We start from the raw sequence: 17,356 nt of genomic DNA, 5'->3' as shown, positions 1-17,356 counted from the left end.
TTTTCCCCCTTTCCTGATGTTTAATGCTATGCTTTGAACTTATGTTATGAGACACATTATAAAGTAAGGATCATGTATTATGGAATAATCTTTCTCTTTGTGTCTCTCTATGCCTCAGAACTAAGCCACCCATGGGCCAGATTGATGTCTCTTTCTAGGAATAGAAAGAGGACCTGCAGCAGACAAGTTCTAGACTTTTCCTTCTGCTCCTCTTAATAGTTACCTATAACGATGTCCTGTTCTCACGTTGTGATCACCAGCTCGGTGTATCAACTCATTTGCTAAAACATGTTCTCAGGCCGGGCGTGGTGGCTCAAGCCTGTAATCCCAGCACTTTGGGAGGCCAAGGCCGGCAGATCACGAGGTCAGGAGATCGAGACCATCCTGGCTGACACGGTGAAACCCCGTCTCTACTAAAAATACAAGGAATGAGCCAGACGTGGTGGTGGGCGCCTGTGGTCCCAGCTACTCGGGAGGCTGAGGCAGGAGAATGGTGTGAGCCCGGAAGGCGGAGCTTGCAGTGAGCCAAGATAGCACCACTGCACTCCAGCCTGGGTGACAGAGCGAGACTCCGTCTGTAAAAAAGAAACAAAACAAAACAAAACAAAACAAAAAACAAAAAGAAAAAACTCACCCACAAATAGCGTAATGCAATTAAAATATACCTATCTCCATCAAAGAAATCCCTCACAAAAGTTTCTCTTTGAAGTGGATGTCAGTGTCCATTATGATAGACGGATACTGGAGACAGTTGTAGTTCAGGCATTTTCTTCGAACTCTGGATTAAATAATGTAAGAATCTACTAATCCCTGTTCTGATGCATATCTGTCATAAAATTCTTTTATCTCCATGGCAAGAATATTTACTTCCTGAGTTAATTCACCAAAATACAATTAAAACACAATTCGCTAATCATCAGGCATAGCCTTTTAATTAGATCAGACTGAATTACTGTAGGAACGTTAAATTGTTTCTTCTAGTTCAATGGTTCTCAAGTTTAGTGTGTATCAGAATCACCTGGAAAGCTTATTAAAACACAGATTGCTGGGTCCTATTCCTAGAGATTTTAATTCAGTAGGTCTGGGGTGGGTCCCCATAATTTACAATTCTAACAAGTTCCCAGGTAATGATGCTGCTGGCCCTAGGTCCCTAGTTTGAGAACAATTGGTTGACGACATAAGCAAAAAGGGTTAAGAGTGAAGAATTTAGTGGTATTATACTTGGTATTTTCAAATTCCAATATCAACCATGATAAGCTTTGCATAGCTTAGTAACTTACTAACATAAACCACATATTACATTTAAGTTTGTATTGTTAACTGAAATTAGATTATTTTTGTTTGGATAATCTTAACTCTGCGTACACAAGTTCACAGGAAAATCACTGGATACTTCTTCATATTGTTCTTTAAGGTACCCTCTATAAGGTGATTAATTTATTTTCAAATTTCTCCTTGTGTTCTATTTGAATTTGCCAACATAAGCTCTTTTTTTTTCTTTATAAAGAATTCTGGTTACATGGGTGATTGTGAAATCATTTGGAAATGATGCCCTGTTTTCTTCCTAGCTGTCAGCTATAATACTCTTAAGATAACACAGGCCCCTAAAAGGGAAAGAGACTGAGGGCAATTGGGCAATCAGTTACTCATCTTTGCACACCCCATCCCCACTCTGAAATTGTACACCACAGACAATTGTACACCACGGTTATTTTAATTATCACTTGAATTCCTTCTGGATGTTTTAAACATAATTTTTTTTTTTTGAGACAAGGTCTTGCCCTGTTGCCCAGGCTGGAGTGCAGTGGTGCAATCATGACTCAACTGAAGCCTCAACCTTCTGAGCACAAGTGATCCTCCCAAGCTCACGCAATCCTCACTTCAGCCTCCTGAGTAGTGAGGACTACAGGCACAGTGTACCACATGTCCAGCTAGTTTTAAAAAATTTTTGTAGTGATGGGGTCTTGCTATGTTGCCCTGGCTATTTACATACTTTTTAATTCCAGTAATCATAATATTATACCTCATAAACATGATCCTCAGAACTCATGAGGTTCCTCCCTCCCTCCACCAAAGGAAAGTAGAATTAGGGAGGCCAAATGCTTTAACCTTTGGAGACAGCAGTTTCTTGCAAATATTTCTACTAGAAGACTTTTCACTCTGTCATAAAATGGATGAAGGAGAAATTCCATTCTGTTTCTCACTACTAATATTAGCACTTCTCTACAATGTCATTGATCAAATAAAATGCCAAGTTGAGATCACGTTATAACTTTCAAAACAACAGCACTGCAAAACTCATATAATTGTGTTGGATAAACAGGTAATGTTATTACATGTCATGTAGTAAGAAACTACTATTTTCTGCCTTTGTGCAGGTGAGTGCTTAAAATATGCAGCACCCATGTTAATCAATCTTAATTTTGAGAATATTTAAAAATAGACATTTCATTCCAGAAAACTTGGAAAATATAAAAAAGCACAGGGAGTAAAAATAAAAATCATCTGTAAACTCTACACTCAGAGATAAGTATGCACTTTATACAAGGAAGTTAAGACAAAAAAAGGACCAGAAGAGAATATTTCACTGAAAACAGTTGTTGAGTTCAGATTACTACCCTGTTAGGGAAAAGGAAAAGAAGTATTTCCCTTCTTTTTCTTTTTTTCTTTCTTTTATTTTATTTTTATTTTTATTTTTTGAGAAGGAGTCTTGCTCCATTGCCCAGGCTGAAGTACAGAGGCATAATCTGGGCTCACTGCGGCCTCCGCCTCCCGGGTTCAAGCGATTCTTCCGCCTTAGCCTCCTGAATAGCTAGGATTACAGGCGCCTGCCACCACGCCCAGCTAATTTTTTGTATTTTTGGTAGAGATAGCATTTCACTATGTTGGCGAGGCTGGTATCGAACTCCTGACCTCAGGTGATCCTCCTGCCTCCATCTCCAAAAGTGCTGGGATTACAGGCACAAGCCACCGTGCCCAGCCCGAAGTATTTCCCTTCTATCTCAAGAAGTGAGAAGGCTTTAAAAGGACCTGGTGGTATTTGATATGTGTTTTCTGAGATGTGAGAGCACACAGGGACTGGTGCTTGAAATTCACCAAGAATTGAGATGACTAAATGCAAGTCTGTGACAGGAGAAAATGAGGATGACAGTGGGAACTGCTCCTCTGTTTCGTATGGCAAGAGCACATGAACTCCCCTGAGGCCCAAGTGGATCCTACTAGAGGAAACTGGGATGGAGATGCCTTGAAGGCATCTCAGCAATAAGCGGCTGTGGGATGTACCATCAGGGGCAGGAGCTAGGGGGACAGTGCTGTGCCATGTTAGAGACCTATACCACCTAAACGACCCCGTAGTGAACATCCAGAGAACATCAACAGTTTCCAGGAAGGGACTATTCTAGATACCCACCTATTTAGATACCAAAGTTTGCCAATGCCAAGTTATAAAAATGTCTGTAAAGTAACAACTTCCCTGACTTTCACTTCTCCTTTTCCAGCCTTATTAAGAGGGTTTAAGAAGTCTTGGCTAAGGAGGTGGGAGGAGAAGAGAAAGAGAATGCCAGGGAAGGAGAAGGCTGACCACCCCTGGTTCCCACCAGAAGTCTCTAGACTCAGCAGAGGAAAATAAATATCTTCAATTCTACATGCAGTTCAGAGTTTTCACTGTGGAAATGGTCATTTTAATTATTAAAATTAGATGGCAGCTAAAAGTAATTATGGGCCTTTTTATTATCAAAATATGACCAGAAAACTCATGGACCTCCCCTGGACTTCATCCAAGGAATGGGAGAAAACTGTTAGGTTGATGCAAAAGTAGCCACAGTTTTTGCCATTAAAAGTAATGGCATTAAAAGTAATGGTAAAAAACTGCAATTACTTTTGTACCAACCTAATATCTTATCCAGAGGAAAGGGACAAAGCTGCTTTCTCTTAATCCCTGTGGAATCCTGCTCTTTGAATGTAATGAGAATACATTACATTCCAAAATATAGTTGTGCCAAAATATATTGAACTAGTCTTCTAATTTGTTTCTTGTTCACCATCTTTTCTTGAAAGTTCCCATAATTTAGACACTATTTCTTCCCTTCAATTCTTGTTTCATCACATTGAAAGTCATGAAATTATTTCTTATTTAAAACAAACATTAAAAATAACATTTAAACATAGTGCCTGAAACATAAATATAGTAGATGATCAATAGAGGTATGTCTGAATAAACAGAATGAACAAAAGCACATTTCTTTCTGCTTAACAGTTGCTGCATGACAAAATTTAAAAAGGAAACAAAATCCTTTCAGTATTACCTAATTTTAAAATAAGCACTCAGTTATTCTTCATTTTTAAAGCCTTCCATTTTAATCTATCAAAAAAATTAAGGTACAAACTATTCTGTAGGGGTTCTAGAAGTATAATCATGCTGTATCATAGCTGTGTGATGAGATAGCACAGGCAGAAGCTTTCTGCACTAAAAGATAACTAAGAAACCCAAAATAGGGATAGAATAGGGATCAAACTGTTGAAGGCTAAGAACAGGTTAACAGTACTAGTTTCTAGAGTAAGTGGGTGAGGGGTCGTGGCTAGAGTGAGACACTTAGCTGCCAAGAGAAGTCACAGTTTGAACAAATCAAGAACTTAGTCTTGGGTTATTCAGAGTCACAGAACTAATAGGCACAAAGCAAGGGATGAGGCTGTGGAATTAGAGTGAGTGCTCATCATGGTTATGGGTATCACACATCAATTCCTTAGGAGGACCCAAATTTATACTCTCATGACAGGTACTTTGTCTATTTCAAGCGTTATTTTATGAGAACAATTGTCTGATACCAAGGCCTTGTGTAAGGACACTAAGAAGCTCTCACCTCTGTGGGGATTTTGATCTACCTTTATCATCATGCATTTGTGAAATCAATTTAAAAATCAGTTTAGCACTGGACAGCAAAAGAGGAACGAAGCAGAGAAAGGTGATGTCTCAAGTATCAAGGGGTAAGTGACAGGGTATTGCTTTTGTGACTAAGGAAATAGGAGGGGGAAGCTCCAAGGACAACTGCCTTGGCAACATCCTTGCTTCTTCCTTCCAGGCCAGATCACCCTCACACTCTAGCTTCCCTCCCTGGAAAGTTGAAGAGTCCCAGACTGAAGAGTTAGGCTAATTGCACTGGTTCAGGTGGTGATTAATTTATAATTCCTAATGGAAAATTGTTGCTACAAAATCATTCACATCACAAAAGAGCCACAGATAATCATCTAAGATATACGAATAGGAAATGATTGCAGCCAAATTCGGATCATTTCCAACAGTATAACATTTTTTTCTTGGATTACAAAGAGAATTTTATGACACTGGCAGGCACATAACTTTCTCCAGCATTCTAAGCATCTTCCTGTCTTTCTTGTTCCCACACGTTAAATCAGCAGTGCATGACTTACAATTTGACTTGCTTCCTTTTTTGCAAAGTAGTCAGAACATGATTCCATTCATGAGTGACCTTTCTCTTCCCTCTCAGATGCTGATTTGGGCAACATTCAGATCACTTTTATTTCATCTTGAGAGATAAAAATTTGGTTGCCCCAGGAGTGGGAGAACTTAATGACTGTTTCAGTAAAGCATTTACTGAGTCAGTATTCAAAGCCATCTGAAATAGTTGGCAGAGTTAAACAATAAATGGCATTACTTTAATAAACTGGGAGGGAATAAGACTGTCCCATTGTGCCTAGCAACTGTTAAACATTATGTTCTTTCTTGGAATCTAACAATGCAATCTTTGTTTCATTCAGTATTCTGCATTGTCTCTTAAAAACAAATCTTAAGAAATTGTGTAAGTATATTAAGAACATAAATGTATGTGTGTATGTGTATATATATATTTGTACACACACACATATTCATAGGCATATAAAACAAATGAATGCTACTTTTTAGATCCAATCACCTGTCCAACCCATAAATAGATAACCATGCATCGGAATAACCAGGTTTATATCTGCTGTGATGAGTGTACACAACAAAAGCAATATAAGAAGACAAAAAATGATGAAAAAGAAACGGAATAATAAATTGCTAAGAGTCTAGGCTTTGGATTTACAGGTAATTCTGTCATGCACAAATAAGACTTTAACTTCTTTACTCTTTTTAGATATAAAATGGGGATGTACTAGGAGCTTCATCTGAGGGCTAGAGTGAGAATTCAATGAAGTAGGGCTTTCAAAATGTTTAGCAAGGAACTGAAAACTAGTAAGTACTCAAATGTTAGCTTTAACAATGGCTCAATCAAGATTATAACTCTACTTGGTTTCAGACTTTCGATATGTTAAATTAGGTAATACGTTAACAATAAAAATATACAGAACAACCTGGGATAGTTATCCAATATCAATCTCTATTAGCTCTCTAGTTTAGTGTAGTTACTAACTTTCTTCTTGGCCGTGTTTATTGGGAAGCAGATAGCGAATTTTTATGAGCTTGGACAATGCCAGAGATAGGACTGTATCTCTGGCATATGCAATTCATTCTACATAAAAGAAAAACAGCCCTGTACAGAAAGCATTTTCTTTGCCATGTGAACATGTGTATGTGTGCATGGAAGCTTTCATGTGTGTGTTTGTGTGCACACATGTGCTCAGGAGATAAAATCAAGGGAGGCATATAAAGAAGCACGCTCATCATTAAGATTTGATGTGTTGCTACAATTCTGCAATATGTTTGACAATTAGCAATGGCTTAAATGCCTAATATATTTAATGACTCAATATATACCACTTAGTTGGTTCCTTGTACTAAAAGAAGATACAAACGAGATTGGTGGGGAGACAGTGATTAGCCAAGGGAAGTGAGAAAACAGAGCAGCTGCTCTTCCCTGGACATAGCTTCTTTTGAGACTGTAAACAGAGGGGTGGATTTTATTGACTATTTTCCTTGTAGGATGTAGAATTTAAGCTCATCACACTGGAAAGAGCCCACGTCTAACACTGCTTATACATTACATTAGAATTTTCAAAGACTCTTAGTTATCTTGAAGAACAAGAAATCACAGACCAAGATTATTCCTGAAACCTGTAATTATTGCAAGACAAATGATAAGTAAAGCAGAGAGAGCTAACATCTACTTTTCCTCTATGGAAGTTGAGAGATCTTCTGTCTTACTGCCCACATCTATCAGCAGCTCCTTCTCCAAAAAGGAAGACCTGATATTCTGAATGGTAGTCACCAGAGCTATTAATTGGGCTATATTTTACTAGTACGTAAGACTATTGTGGCCTAGTGGCAATAAACCATGCTCTTCCTGTTGTCTGTCTCATAGCCACAAACAGGTTGGCAGTCATAGGAGCAGGAAAATTGTTTTCTTCTCTTCTGTCCATCATGCAGCTGGTGAGTAAATGCACTTAAGAGGGCCCAATAACAGGTCTCTCTCCTCTCTCTCCTCTCTCTCTCTCTCTCAGTGTTCTCAAATATAAGAGTTTCAAAATTTGGGGAAAGAAAGAGTCTCCCTTTGGATTCCAAACCCAAGCTATACTCCTATATATCTACCAGAAAGCTTTGCCCTCAGACCAGATGGAGGGGGAGGTGAGGAAAGGGAGGGTTAGGGTAAGCAGTGTGTGTAACATGCTTCCTTAGCCATTACTGAAGCAGTAATGTGTTTTCCATGTAACTATTGCCCTTTAATCATGCATTTCCTTTATACAATATCCTGGGAAAAGAAACTGGAATTTCATATCAATACTTTCACTTGATCATTTAATAAAAAATTCAATTAACTCTTATGTGATTCCTGCTATGTAGATACATGGCTTTATAGTAGTATTACTTATATTGAAGGGATAAATAGTAGGGTTAGAATAAAGTTCACCTTGATTTCTTAACAAGGATAAGGACATCTTAGTAAGTTCTCCAAAATGTGATAATACAGATTAAAGTTGAAGTTCACAGCAGATAGAATGTGAGTGGGTGGGTGCAGTAGCTCACGTCTATAATCCCAGCACTTTGGGAGGCTGAAGTAGGAGGCTCGCTTGAGCCCAAAAGTTGGAGACCAGCCTGGGCAAAATAGTGAGACCCCATCTCAAAAAAAAAAAAGAAATTTAAAGAAATAGAAAGTTAGGGTTGTTGGTTTTTTACACACACACACACACACACACTTCAAGACCCATGAATTTTTACATATTCATATATTCATACTTTGCCTTATTCCAAAAAGGATATGAGGCAACAGAATATCATGACTAACCATCTGAGAGGAAGTTGCTTGTCCTGAGATTAATTAATTTGCCTTTCTCTCTCTCTTTTTTTAAGTATGTTTTAGAAGATCAGGGATTTTTTGAAAGTTTATCTGCTAGAATAGGGTAAAGAAATTGGAAGTTCACATTAATACTCTCACTTGATCATTCAGCAATAATTTAATTAACTTCTATTTCATTCCTGCTATGTAGACACCTCGCTTTATAGTGGTGTTACTTACATTGATATGATGCCTGATGTATTTCAATGATTAATGTCTTATTTGCTCCTCCAAACTTTGAGTAGGTCATTTGTAGAAAATTATCACATACACACACACACACACACACACACACACACACCTTTTAATATTAGTAAAAACAAGCCTCAAAAATACAGTAAATTGTAGAATCACACTCTCCTGACTGCCAATCTAGCTTTCTTTTCATTGCCCTGTCCTGTGCTCTCAAAGGTATAGGAACTGCGTCAACTCTGCTCTCTCTCCTATGTGAGATCTATTTAAAAAAAAAATCCTATTATATTTGATCAACAGTGGATAAGAGTTTAAGATCATTGAATAAAAGACACCAGAAATGTGTTCAATTTTCTGTCACCTAAACCCCCAGGTTGCTAGGACACTGCCCCCTTCCAAGAACCTTCTCATAAATTTCACACGATCTCCTCTCTTTTCAAGATGTCTCATTCGACTGCCATCAGACTTGGTTGGGAGAATAGAATCATCTCCAGCAAGTAAAATAGCTCACCATTTAGTTATTACAACATGCAGTGCTTTTTGCTTATCACAGCCTTAAGCCCTTCCTGGAAGGTAAGATTTTTCTCAGATTGGCAATATGCAGACATGAGAAAAGAAAGCAACTGACAGAATTTGTGAGGAAAAGAGATGATGCCTGAGGTTGCTTCAGGATGGGAAAACATATCTTAATTTCTCTTTCTCTCTCTCTCTCTCCTCATCTCTCTCTCCCTGCTGCCACAAGAAGCAGAAACATAAAACCAAATAAAACAATTTCTGTTTCTTAATATCTTAAGTCCAACAACAGTATAAAAGTATGACTGAGGAAAAGGAATTTGACAACTAACAGTTAAAACATGATACATGAAGGTAACATTCTTGTAATGAGAATTCTAGAGAACATCTGATTGATAAAAATTGTGGGGCTTTGAGATTTAAAAAAAAATTAGAATGAATCATGAAATGGACCAGTCACATAAACTTGCCGAAGGGGAAAAAAAGACTGAGAATTAACCATAGTTAGGGCAATCACATGTCAATTTTGCTGGAACTGTCCTGGTTTAACCCTTAAAAGTGATATAATCCTAGTCACTTTCAAAGGAGTACTTGTTTGGACAAAATACATCTGTGGTCGCCCTAGCCATAGAGGATGAAGCAATGTTATTTCTATGCATTTCAAAAAGAAAAAAAAAAACACGGGAAGTGTGTCAGAAAGCTGGGGACATGCCATTATCTTTTTGACAGTTCATTACAAAAAGGCAAATGCAGTGACCTCAACCAATGTATGTTTATTTATAAAATTGAGTAAGAACTCACAAATCCATTTTGAATTACTTAGTGGAAATCAAGATCTTTCATCACGGAAATAAAAGAAAGCAGAGAAGGAGAGATAAAATTGGCAACATTCTCTGAAATTCAAGCTGAAAACCATGTTTCAGCAAAGGAAACACAGAATCCTCAACCAATGCCATGGCACACGAGAGCCTTTCCACATGCCAGACAAACCATTCTAGCAAGATTTCTAGTCCAAACTGGGATTGTGAGTATATTTGTATTTTCCCTACTTTAAGAGAAGACTAGCAGAATTTTTCTCGTAAATTTAGGGATGCATAATCACATGTTGTTTTACATAAACATGCATTCCAATTTACATAAATTTGCATAACACTTTCCCCAAAAACCTATCTCTGAATATGTAAAACAAATTAATCTGTGTTCTCTAATATTATTATATTCAAATATGACATCCAGGGCTACCACAAGAGATAGGCTTAGGAGAGATAGCAATGGCATCACTCCAAAACTCTGTACTAAAAATAGATAATAGTTATAGATTAGATAAAAGTTGGATATTTCCAGAAATTGATTAGAAACAGTCAAAAAACTGCTAATAAAATAATCCCAGATTGGAATAAGTAGATGGAATACTTGATACAACTCATTAAGAATTAATATTAGGGAGCTTGTTTGCCAAGTTCTGCATAGCCGTATTTACTCTAGTTCTTCAAGTGTGTTTGCTCTAGCATAGAATACTTTAAAAAAGAAATAATTTTTCTAATTTGCATTTTAACAAAAAAATAGGTAATTGTCATTGCTGTTACTGTTACTGTTATAGCAAAAAAAAGCCATGGCATGAAGTTCACTTTCTGATTGCCAATAAAATGTTTCAGGATTGGTTCTTTCCTTTTATTATAAATGGAAACACAAAAGGGGAGAAAATTAATCTTCTCTTTCCTCTCCTCTATAAATAATGTATTTGGTAAATAATTATTTCTGTGCTGTAAGATAGTCTTACTATGGCTTGCTTTACAAATGTTTTTAAAAGAGGATTTCATAAATGAATATGAAAAACAAAAACACAGCAAAGTCTTAACCTAAAACTCTTTCGTCTACTATATGGGTATAGGGTTCCTAGCTACTTAGGTTAGATTAATAGCTGGCAGCTCTTAGCATCTTAGCATCTTAACATACCAAAGAAACTTTCTGGTTTGCTGGGGAGACGAGGACATGATAAAGCTGAAGATTGTGAACCACTCAAAAAGGAGCACAGATTAAAGTAATTCCATTAACACCATTAACACATGAGTCAGATCATGGTACTTGTTTACTCAACAGCTTCTAATAGCTTCTCATCACCCTTAGAATAGAATCTAAATTTACCAGGACCCACAGATTCTATACAAATTGGCTTCTAGCATCAACTCTAGTCTCATTGGTATCTTCCTCTCACTTACTTCACTCCCTTAATGCAAGCTTTCTTGCTGTGCTCTAAACAGGCCACGCAGGGCCTTTCCTTTGGTTTTCAATGCTACTGTGGACCTGGGGAGAGGGAAATTGGAATAAGTCAAGTTGAAACATCATAAAGTTCTCTGCCCTTACCAAGATTCAGCCATTTTTATTGAGTGAATCATCCTTAGATTGTTGCATGGTTTTGGTTAACTTTCAGAGTTCTGAAAAAAAGTTGATTTTGACAACTTGTGCTAGTGTTCTCATTGCTTTTATAAAATAATAGTTTGATGGAAGTCTATATTTTGCAATTCTGGAAATTGCTTTTGGGTCAGCGCTTCCTTAAAACTCACTAAAACTTGACAAGTGGTAGGTTGTTAATAATTAGTTGCATGTAATTTCTGAAACTGTAGTAGTAGATTTTTTTGTACTCTGTTTAACATTAAATCATAAAATTTATTTTTTTCTAGATAGATCACATTAAATTTTATTCATTCAACAAATACATATTGAGTCACTGAGTTGCATTAGTCACTGTCCCAGGCACCAGAAATATGGCATGGATGAGGAAATGACATTTGCCAAGAGGTCCTAATGACCTGAGGGAATAGGTCACAGGCTACCTGAGGAAAGATAATTCCAGGCTGTCTACAACAGATATGCTTTAGATTCAAGACAAAAATATATCGAAAGTAAAAAGTTATAAAACAGTATACCATGCAAATAGTACTCGAAAGACAGCTGGAGTAGTTATACTAATATCATATGAAATAGACTTCAAGAAAAAAAGTTACTAGAGAAAGAGAAGGTTATTTTATAACAATAAAAGGATCAATCCATCAGGAAGGCAGAACAATTTTTAAAATATATGCACCTAAAAACAGAGCTCCAAAATACATGAAGCAAAGTGGACTATACTGAAGGGAAAAATAGACAGTTTAACAAGGTTCATTACCCTACTTTTAAAAATGAATATAAACTATGGGAGAAAATCTACAAGAAAATAAGTCTCCAACAACACTATAAACCAGCTAGACCTAATAGATACCTATAGCATAATAGAGACATTTTACCCAACAGCAACAGAGTACATATTCTTTGAAGTGTACACGGAACATTCTCCAATATAAACCATATGCCAGGCCATAAAACAAGCCTCAAACAAATTAAAAGGATTAGAATCATATAATTTATAATAAGAGGAGGAAATCTGAAGAATTACCAGTTGAGATGAAGAATTACAAATTGAGGCAAAATTTTTTGCCTTAGAATATTTACTTACCATAATATATGTTATTAATGTTGATATGTAATGGAAATATTACTATTAGTTTTAAATGAATATATAAACAAAATTATTTTCAGTTTTAATTTTTACTATGGTAAATATTGATTGATATAATCAAATAAATAAAAGCTCTTTAAGAGTTTTCAATAATTTTAAAGAGGTTTCCCTTACCAAAAGGTTTGAGAACCACTGATTTAGACTAATAATTTGGGAGATATGTTTGGGAGTCCACCACAATACCTATTACTCCACATCACAACAGCAACTGTTTGCAATGGTTCCTTTGGAGGAAAGACAGAGAGGTAGTAGGAATAGGAGCTTAGTCATTTTCTACATTTCTGTATGGCTCTGAAGTCCCAGGAATGAAACATAACAAGTTGTGTTTGAGAAACTGAACAGAATACATTGTGAATGGAGCATCAGAAGGGTGTGTGATGGTGGGAGAGAGGAAATGGGTGTGCTGAAAGTATCTATCTTGTAGGACAGATAGGATACTATTATTCTAATATCTGTAATACAAGGGAATAACAATTGCATTAAAAAGTGATCAACTAAGTGCTACTCAGAGAGGAATCACTTTATTGTCATCTGGAAATCAAACTCACTACAACATTCCCTCTTGAAATGCAAAACCAAGCTCACTGAAATGTTATTAACAATCTTAACAGTTTCAAAACATGCACTCGCTCATGTAATCTATGGATATTATTCATCTCCTTCAAAATAAAAACTCTAAGGCTACAGGTATTTTTTTTAATCTAGGCAAGTGAAGAGAATTTATGAATGTGCAGTTCTATACCCAGAAAGCAATTGCCATGAGTTAGAAAAGGAAAAAAAAATCCACTTCAAATAAAGCAGCGTGACTCCTCCACTCCCACCTCCAACTCTTTGGGCTTAGGAAGACCTAACCCCCACCATTTTCTAATCTTCGGCAGAGATTTCATATCTAACAGCTGCTATTTAGGTAGCCCCTTATGCTATGAAATTCAAACCCTCATTTTATCTCCTTTCCCTACAGCAAAAATTGCAATATCTCACACCCAAGCTCCAGCTGTCAGATTCACACACCATTTCTATTTCAATGGCTAGAATAATCCCTTGCTCCCTTGTTTTCATTGAACAAGAATGTGCCAGCTTAAAAAAAAAAAAAGGAACAGGGAAAAGGCATTTGTCTAAACTCAAATACTCAAAGGGGAGAAAACAGCTTGAAGAAATGTGATGCTTTGTTACAGGCATTTTGCATTTGAAGCACAGTTGTTTTTTAAGTACATATACACATTCAAACATATATAAATATAGGTAGATGGACATGAGACTCTACAGGCCTTTCTTTTTCAGAATGCACTATATAAGTCAGAGAAAATATACACACATAACTGTGCCAAAAAAACTAGACAATGTGACCATATCCATGGCAACCATTCTTAAGTTAAATTTTATTTTTTAAAATGAGAGAGAAAAATGTTTCTAAGTTTTCAATCTTTCACATCCATTGTGATACCAGCCACCTATAACATGGTGGTTATTGCTTAATATTTACAGTTAGAAGCCCAAATTCCAAAGCAGTCTTAGAAGCATGGTGCTCCTAGTGATAGTTAAAATAAGCAATCCCTGAAGACACCATTTGTAAATTAACACACAGATGCAATTTCAGCTGTCTCCAGTCTGAATGGGAAGAGTCAAATGATCTCTATTGGGAGAACAGAGTTCTTAAAAGAGTTTGGTGTCTGATTCTGCATGAAGAAATACATGAAGAGAAAGGCTCTAGAAAAACCTCTTAAGTGCTTCCTAAGATCTGTGGCACTGGCATAACCACCTGAAATCCCAGGAATATCATTTTAGCAGTGACAAAGAACTTTATCTTGTAAATTCTTGTCTTCTTATCTAGTAAATTCTTCTCTCAAGATGTTTTTGACCAATATCACTTTTTTGCTTAGTTCCATAACCTACTGCCCATGGAATCATTATGACGGCATTCTAACTGCTCTCCCTGGCTTAAATGTTTCCCTCCCCAGTCAACTGACTGGCTCATTTTCTCTTCCCACCACTCTTTTGTTCTAAAAACTTTGATTGGCTTCCTATAACTTCATTCTCATGTACTAAATCTTCTATAACTGGGCTCGGTCTTAGCTAATCCAAAATTTTCTCTTTAAGCTTTTGATGAACAACCAAGGATGTTTCCTCCCCATTTTTCCCCAAGCCACTTTCTATCTACCTTCCCAACACACCAAGCTCAACCTTAGCTGAGGATGTTAAGAAGACAGCACCAGTTTCTTTATACTAAATGTCGTTCACCTTCCATCCAGCCAAATCACACTCAGCTTCCAAATTCCCCTTAAGGTCCATGAGGGATAGCCTGACATCAACAGCCTTCACTGATTTCTCTAACATCTGGGAGATTATTTTACTAAAGATAAGAACAAATAAGCATTAATACTAAAAAATTAGTTACTAATAAAGAACTTTTTACTAAATATAGTACCTTAGATAGTCAATTAAGACCTAAGAGTCTGAAATCATTCAGAAAGTAAAGATAACAATTACTCTTAAAAACAAAATGGCAACAATCACAGGAACCAATGTATCTAAAAGATAATAATAATCTCTCTGCCTGCCATTTCAAATATACATGACATTTTCTCTCCTTTTACAAAAAAAAAAGAGTTGTTAGCCAGGCGCGGTGGCTCACCCCTGTAATCCCAGTACTTTGGGAGGCCGAGGCGGGCAGATCACGAGGTCAAGAGATCGAGACCATCCTGGATAACACGGTGAAACCCCATCTCTACTAAAAATACAAAAAAAAATTAGCTGTGCGTGGTGGTGGGCACCTGTAGTCCCAGCTACTCGGGAGGCTGAGGCAGGAGAATGGTGTGAACCCGGGAGGTGGAGCTTGCAGTGAGCCGAGATCGTGCCACTGCACTCCAGCCTGGGTGACAGAGCGAGACTCTGTCTCAAAAAAAAAAAAAAAAAAAAAAAAAGTTGTCTTCTGATAAAAAATGTTTATGAATAGAACCTTTTTTAAAAAAATACATTGAGGACAGGAACTTATATATTGAGGACAGGAACTCCAGCCTTTATTTCTTTCTTTTTTTTTTTCCTTTACAGTAGAAACCCTTACCTTCATTAGAGCACAGACATAATCTTTATTTGTAAAACTTAAAACTTTAAGCTAAATGAAAAACAGCTAATGTTTTTGCTGTAAGGTAGTTTGCCAACTTTAGAAAAATATCTTCAATTCTTCAAACAGATGGCAAGGCCACCTTTAAAAAATATTAAGCATGCTAAAATGGATACAAACTGATAGTTCTACTTCTGATAAACGCTGCTGTGGACAACCGAATGCCTCCCATTCTGTTTCAGTAATAAATCACTTTCCTGACTTGAGTTAGTAATGAGATTTTTAATCATGTGGATTGAACATATCCTCCAGTTAATAAAAAACGTATCACCTCTTTTTTATCTTTAATAAAAGATTTGTATACTGCTCAAATGATTGGTATTACATTTTTAAAGAACCCAAGATTGATGTTTTTCAATTCTCCTTTCCATTTTTCTGGGCTTTTATAATTCAAAGGTAATATGCCCTGTAATTAATAATTCATAAGGTAATTTTAAGGCTTTTATTCAGAAACCTCTTTCTTATTGACTTTAGAATGTGTCATAAAATGCAGGTATTAATATCTTGGCAATTCCCAGCTCTGTATGGATGAGGTCCTTGAATTTAAACAACTCAAGATTGGTGCTTCAAAAATCAGGAGACATAATTTTGAACCTTAAGGTACAGAAAAGACAAATATCTTTTAAAAGTGCTATTTACACCATTATATTTCTTTCAACTGACAATTAACCACAGGCAGATTTCTCTTGTTATTCGGGTAATTGTCACGATTTATTTTTTTTAGCGTGACAATTATTTTGAGGAATAAATCAGAGGCAAACAGTTCTATCTGAAAACATTTTTTAAACTACTGTTCTAAATGTGCATTTAAGCAACTGGAATCACTAAAAGATTCATTCAAAGACATTTTTACCTGAAGGTAAAGCTTTGTTTTTCTCATTATTATCTTTCAGGCACAACAAAGTAGTGTGTATTAGGAGGGGAGCACAGAAAAATCATCTACACTTTTTTCTCTTTTAAATATTTTCCCATACACTGTTCTGGAAATCTGTTTGATCAGAGAGTATCAGGGTGTCATTCACCAAGTTTGTTAGAAAGTGATCCTTACAAGGGCACACAAAAGAGTGTGCTAGCATTTACTGGCCAGTAAATTCCACTCTATTCTCATAAAACTGCCAGGCATTAAATAAGTATAATTATGCATGGCAAAGAGCACTGTAAATATAAAGGGCTTCAGAAATACAAGAGGTGTTATCATCTGCCAAATAGCCCACATTTGTCTCATGGAAGCTTGGTTGAATGCAGATGGAAAAATATGAACCTATCTCTACCTATTGAAGAACAGTTCCAAGTACATCAGGATGCTGAATAAGCAATGACCCCCTTGTTTAAAAAATAAATCATGGCAACAAATTAACAACATATTACTGTCTCTCCACCACTTTGTGAACAAGATCAGTAGTGGATTCAACCCTGCATTCCTTGAGCTAGTCACAGGACCTGACATTTATAATGAGGCTCAATAAGGATTAAACAATAATATCTGAAATATGAAGAGCAATATTCGACCCACTCGGGCACTTGGAGTCTCTGTTCCTCTAATCCTTCATCTATAAAAGGAAACAGTCATCTAATCCAGATGTTGTGAAAATAATTTAGATAAGATTAATAAATCTGAGTCATTGCTCTACTATTACAAAATATGGCTTGTAATAAATTTCTTTCCTTGGATACAAAGAACACCTGAAACCACCGTAAATCAAA

The sequence above is a fragment of the Pan paniscus genome, chromosome 13, assembly GCF_029289425.2.
Source record: "Pan paniscus chromosome 13, NHGRI_mPanPan1-v2.0_pri, whole genome shotgun sequence".
Classification (NCBI taxonomy): Eukaryota; Metazoa; Chordata; class Mammalia; order Primates; family Hominidae; genus Pan; species Pan paniscus.
The sequence above is the reverse complement of the archived record's forward strand: the minus strand, read 5'-3'. Positions refer to the sequence as shown.